A 6,427-nucleotide genomic window follows, 5' to 3' on the forward strand; every position below is an offset into this window, starting at 1 on the left:
AAAAAAAAAAAAAAAAAAAAAAAAAAAAAAGGGGGGGGGGGGGAATAAATAATAGATAAGCTTACATAAATAAATAAATAAATAAATAAATAAATAATAATTATAATATAGAAAAAGGTAGTAGTAATAATAATAGTAATACTAATAAAATGATAATAATAAAAAATAAATAAATAAATAAATAAGACAACAATGGTGATAATTAAGCGAATGAATGTAAAATATGACGACACACATTCACACATACACCCACACATGCATAACAGAAATGCACCAAACATGCAGTTTCACAGATATGAAAGTACAGTCAAATACATATAAACGTACATGAGCTCCAACACACACACACACACACACACACATTACCTTGCACCTCCTCCAACCCCCTCCTCCACACACTCATTTCTAGCCTACGTATCGCAGCTTCCACGGCACACACACACACACACACACACACGCACGCAAACACACACTCACAGAGATGAACACTTACTTGTACAAGCACACACATATACGCCCATATCTCCCACCCCCAACCCCCACACATATATACAAAGATATATATATATATATATATATATATATATATATACACACACACACCCGTACACAGATCTCTCCTGACACTTGTGTACACTTACACTCTCGCGCATTCACAAACGCACTCAAAAACACAGACCCACACATCCACACAAACACACACATCCACACACGCACACGCACAGAGGCTGCCAAGAGGGATGGGAAAAGATCTCTGATGCCAAGAACGTGGCGTCTAGTGTGTTGCTCAGTCTATTGTATTTGGAAAGGCCCACAGAGACTCTGTTCCGTTTTGAAGAAATTTGCGCAATGTTGGTTTGGAAATGATGCCGATATTTGTTTGATTTGCAAAGCATCGTGCTCTACCTTTCATGTTAGACTTTCGGCCGCTCCCTCTCTCTGCTTTTATTTCTTTGAGGCGATCGATGGTGTGATGGCCTTGTACCTGTTCTTTTTGGTATTCTTTGACTTTTCTGAGAATTTCCGATTTTCCTAGATGTAGGCCGCTCGTTGGTGTTGCGTTACCAGCAAGTCTGTCAGCTCGCTCATTTCCCTTAACACCTGCATGTCCCGGGCAGTATGACCATGTGAGTTTTTTAATCTGAAAGTTGCGCATTGCCTTATGCCACTCTGGGCTTCCCATTCCGTTTTCAATTTTCTGTATGAGGTTCATTGAGTCGGTTAGAATCATGGCATGTTGGTTTCCGGGCGTATGGATGGACGATAGCCACTGGAGGGCATGTGTCGCAGCTTCAACTTCCATCGTTAGGCTGGAGGTTGTGACTTTGTAGGCAGCATTCTCTTCCCAAATTGTTTTTCCATTTTGTTTCGCAGTGAATCCCCAACCAGACTGGTCTTTGGTGACTGAGCCATCTGTGTATATGATGATGTCCTCTTCTTTACTGTTTTCTTCTATGAGTAGCTTCACTTCCGCATCTGTTTTGCCCTCTGGCCATTCCCGACAATGTCTTCCTAGAGTGGGTGAAATGACTGTGTTGAATAGATGGTTGAGGTTTTTGGGGTTTTTCTCCCATTCTTTTGTTTCTTTCAGGTCTTGTAGTCGGCATACTAGCTGGATTGTGTCTTCTGCTTGTCCCATCCATGATCTTCCTCGTCCTAGACGGCTGCCTTTTGGTTCTTTGACTGCGTCATGCAGTGGGTTTTGAGGGTTTTCTAATGCTTTGAAGTAGGTCTTGACCTGTTCTAACTTGTTTCTGGCCTGTACTGAAGGAAGGTCAAGCAGGTATCGCATGGTTTCTGTGGGCGTGTCTTTTGTTGTTCCAAGGATCAGCCTCATAGCTTCATTTTGTACTCTTTCTAATTTTAGGAGGTTGCTTTGAGACGGTGTTGTAAGCCCAAGTCCGTAGTCGATCACGCTGAGGACGAGTGATTGGTATAGCAGGAAGAGGTGGCGTTGTTCAATTCCTTTGGTTGCCATTGCTTTTAAGACTGAAAGGCCCTTGAAAGGCTATTGAAGAAAAAGAAGCTATGTTGACGCTTGGTTGAGCTTGGTTTGCTCCCTTCCGTTGAAAATGGGTGTGGACAATGGGCGGCTGTATATCTCTATCAATCACCATGACCTCGGATATAGTTTTCTTTCTCTCATTTCAATTTCCTTTCTTTCATTCTTTTGCCTGTTTATTTCTTTTCTGTTTCTTTATTTTCCCCGGTCTTCTCCGGACCAACATCTTCCTCTCGAGATCTCTCAATCATTCTTTTCTTTCTCCTTATCTTCAGCCTAATTTATCTCACCTTATTCTGATTCAGTCGTCTCTCTAACCATCTCTTTCTTCTTTCTCGTTTTTACTACCATTTGTCGTTGATCTCTTCCTTTACTGAGATGAGGCACGGTTTTAGTGAATGCATGTTTTCAGTGAATGCAAGTTTTGAACACAGTTCACGAAGATACAATTCTTTTTTTTTTTTTTATGTTGAACCGGCATCAGTTCTGCGTTTTCAGTTGGTTGACCGCCGATCTCGCAACATGATCAGGAAGTTGTGGGTTCGATTCCTGGACGCCGGCCCCTGAATGCGACTGAAAAATAGTGAAAATGCTCTTATGAACACGCACACGTACCTGAAAAAATCAGGTTATGAATAAAAGGGAAAAAAGTCTGAGGTGGGTGACAGAGACAGGGAAGACCGAGATAAGGATCACAGACAAAGACTGGGATGGACAATTAAAGACGTGGGAGGCAGGGATGGGGGCTGGGGTGACTCTTCAGGGGGAAAGGAGAGACAGACAGAGACGTCGGAAACAGTAGAGGAATATATACATATATGGGAACTAAAATGGAGACAACTGAACTCAGCTGAGGGAGACGTACACTGACTGACAAACACAGGGAAAGACAGAGACAAGGGAGACACTCACACAGGGGATACGGACAAAGAGAACGTTGGGAGACAGACACGGTCAAAACTGACTTGGACACTGACGGACGTACGGAGACAAGGAAATCGTACACAGACTGACAGCCGGATACAGAGAAAGACGGAGACACTGGGGACCCAGAAAGGGTACACGGGGCACGGACAAAACCAATGTCAGGAGACAGACACCGACGGTCGAAAGTGACTCGGACGTGGACACTGAGAAACGGTGGCAGACTGAGACAGAAAAGGGTGAAACGAAGACATAATTGATTGAGAGCGAGATACACAGACTGTGGAAACTGGTGTGAAGGAGACACAGGGGCAAGCTAAGTGGGAAAGCGAGGCGGACACAATGGGAACTCAGAATGGGGAGAGGAGCCAAGCCAAAGGGCTGAAGAGAACGGCTCGGAGACAAAAACAGTAGACACTGACAAGAAGCAATGAAGACACTGAGAGACACACATACGAGGCCTGTAGAGACAGCCAGGGTGGTAAACCGCTGACAAAGCGAGCTAGACATGTGGGAGATACGGACTAACTTAGAGAGGAGACGGAGAAAGAAATGGAGAGTATAATAAAGGGAAATGGAGAAAGAATAGAAATATAAATAAACAACAACAACAAAAAACAAACCTACTCAGGGACGAAAACTGGCAGGGAAACCAAAGACAGAAGCCATATGGGGAACAAAGATAATGAGACAGTGTATGATAATCTGATACCTACGTAATCAGTACTACACGAATAACTTAAAACAACATGCAAATAGCTTCATGATCGTCAAGTAGCAATTTCGCTATTCACATAACCGTCTCTTGTTGTCATTCCCACATGACCATTGAACGTTACAGGTACACTTTCCTTCTGTCCATTGCAAGTTACAGCAACACAACGAACACATGCAATTCAGCTGACTCCCCCACCCCCTTCCCCCCTAGTTTATACTAATATAACAGCGGATAAGAAACACCAGTCCTCAACTGAGGCTAATTTGCACACACACACACACACACACACAAACACACTCACACACGCGCGCGCGCGTACACACATATGTCCTTAAGGTTACTTTACGCACACACACACATATGAACAAGTACACCAAAACATTAATCAGCCGAGTTAACAGCCACGGTCAAAGAACTAACTTTTGGACTAAATATAATCACCACACAACACATCATTAAAAACAAGAACAACAAGAGAGGCAAGGCCTTCAAGACTCACTTGTGATACACTTAAAAAAATCTAATCGTTAACTGAAATGTGTTCTGTATTTGTTATTATAAAGCTTCGCGTTAAAAAAAAAAAAAAAAAAAAAAGTCCTAACCAGATTAAAGCAAATCAAGTCCCCTAGCATTAATTACAGAGTAATTTCCCTTTTTTTTACTATCTGCACCAAAACGTTTGCAAAATAAATAAAACTTCCATGCTTAGCAAAAGAAGTTCCTGTTTGAACAAAAAATGGTAATAATGACTGCTCTTGTTGTTGTGTCAGAATATCAGATCAAAGTGCCACTGAGTTTAGAGAATACAAAAAATATAAATTTAACAGTAAATGCAGTTAGCATATAATTAGGCTTCATTATTTATTTTTTTGTGCCCATCCCAGAGGTGCAATATTGTTTTAAACAAGATAACTGGAAAGAATTGAATTTTTCCTATTTTTATGCCTAATTTGGTGTTAACTGACAACTGAGTATTTGCAGAGAAAATGTCAATGTTAAAGTTTACCACGGACACACAGACACACGCACACACACACGCACAGACAACCGAACACTGGGTTAAAACAGACTCACTTTGTTTACACAAGTGAGTCAAAAAGGGGGTCTGTTTATACACCTTTCACTTGACACTGACGAACACACAGCAACGAAAGCAGAGGAAATATCATTCGGTCCACGGTTATGTTGAGGAAAGGCGAAGCGCTGTCGCAGAATAGAATCCCGGTTAGAGAATAGCTTTCTGTCGGATCCAGTGATCTCGGAGTCAGAGCCCGTTTTGGCATAGTGTTGTGTCCATGGGAAAGACCCGTCACTCCGATTTTCCCCACAGTTCTCACAAACGTGAATTCACGTTCCTAACTTCGGGTCAGCCGGGGAAGATTAAAAGTAGTTATAACGGAGAGGACTTGGCTCAGCGTCACGGTGTTCCTGTCAGTGCCAGTGCACACTGTGACTGATTTGAATTGACTGCCCTTAAAAAACAACAACAAAACAACAACAAAACCAACTCTGTCGGGACCTTTAACCTTTGAGATTAAGTTTTCAAACCGGCGACAGTTTTCCTAGTACGATTTCAAGACACCTCACAATAAACCATATAAGCCGCCGGCGTAACACTTCAAGTTAGCACAGTGATAGCAGTACACTGAGCCAGTTACTGAAATTGAATCAAATTTCTTTTCAAAGGTTTTGGATGATTTGATAGTATGTGTGGTGCAAATGCGCCCAAACGTTCGAATAGATGTATTAAGAAGAGTTTCAGGGCCTCAGTCAACTGACAGTGTTTATCAACACAGCCGCGGCAGTTTCGGCCTTCTCGGTTGGCTGAAGTTGGGGAGTACAATGGCTGCCGAGCACGCCACACGCTCGCCTCAAGCTGTCACGCGGTCAGCTACAAGAAGGTTCAGAACATTCAATGTATAGTTGTTTTTTTTTTTAGTCCGTGTGTTTAATTGATGATGGCTACAGCTTGTTCTTTTATTCGATCCTGGCTTTCAGATTAGACTGATCCACATGTACTGCCGATGGCGGCCAGCTCAGTCATTACCGTGAGTCTCTATCAATTCTTCAAGTTTCTTTACCGTGGCCAAGGGCCACTAGTCGGCCGGCAAAATCACCAAGGTGGGTGTCGACGTCATATCTGAGTGGTTCCATACTGCTAAGGATGGCTTAAACTGTGGATATTTGTAGGCCTCATAAATTGTAACCAGTAGTTGTTACCGGGCTTTTTGCGGGATTCTTTTTACGACTGATGCCCCTCAGTTTTCGTCACTTTCTTTATTTGTTCAATTCGGTGGTTTGCAAAACATTTCTAGTTATTTTGTCTCTAATAAATAAGCTTAAAGTTTGAATTTTATATAGGGGAATGGATGAAAACAAACAAACAAAAACCCAACAAAACAAAACAAAAAAACTCGGCGACAGTGGAAAAAAAAAATCCAAGCTAACATTACCTTTTGCATTCCAGGGTCCTGATTGAGAAGACTTTTCTTCTTCTTCTTCTTCTTCTTCTTCTTCTTCTTCAAATTGAGTTTCCACAATCATGATAAAAATTAATATTATATTATCATTATTATCATTTTATGGGTTTTTTTTTCATACTTCACTGGAAGGGATGCTGGATTTTTCCTTGGTGGTGAAATGTAGTCGTCAGTGATCCTCAGAATGAGTTCTTACTGCATATTTCAATCAAATTAAATGATATTGAAAAATAGTAATGAAAAAAAAAAGATCTCTGCGCGCGAGAAATTAGTTGTTTTATTATTATTAATATTTTAAATCAA

The sequence above is a fragment of the Babylonia areolata genome, chromosome 13, assembly GCF_041734735.1.
Source record: "Babylonia areolata isolate BAREFJ2019XMU chromosome 13, ASM4173473v1, whole genome shotgun sequence".
Classification (NCBI taxonomy): Eukaryota; Metazoa; Mollusca; class Gastropoda; order Neogastropoda; family Buccinidae; genus Babylonia; species Babylonia areolata.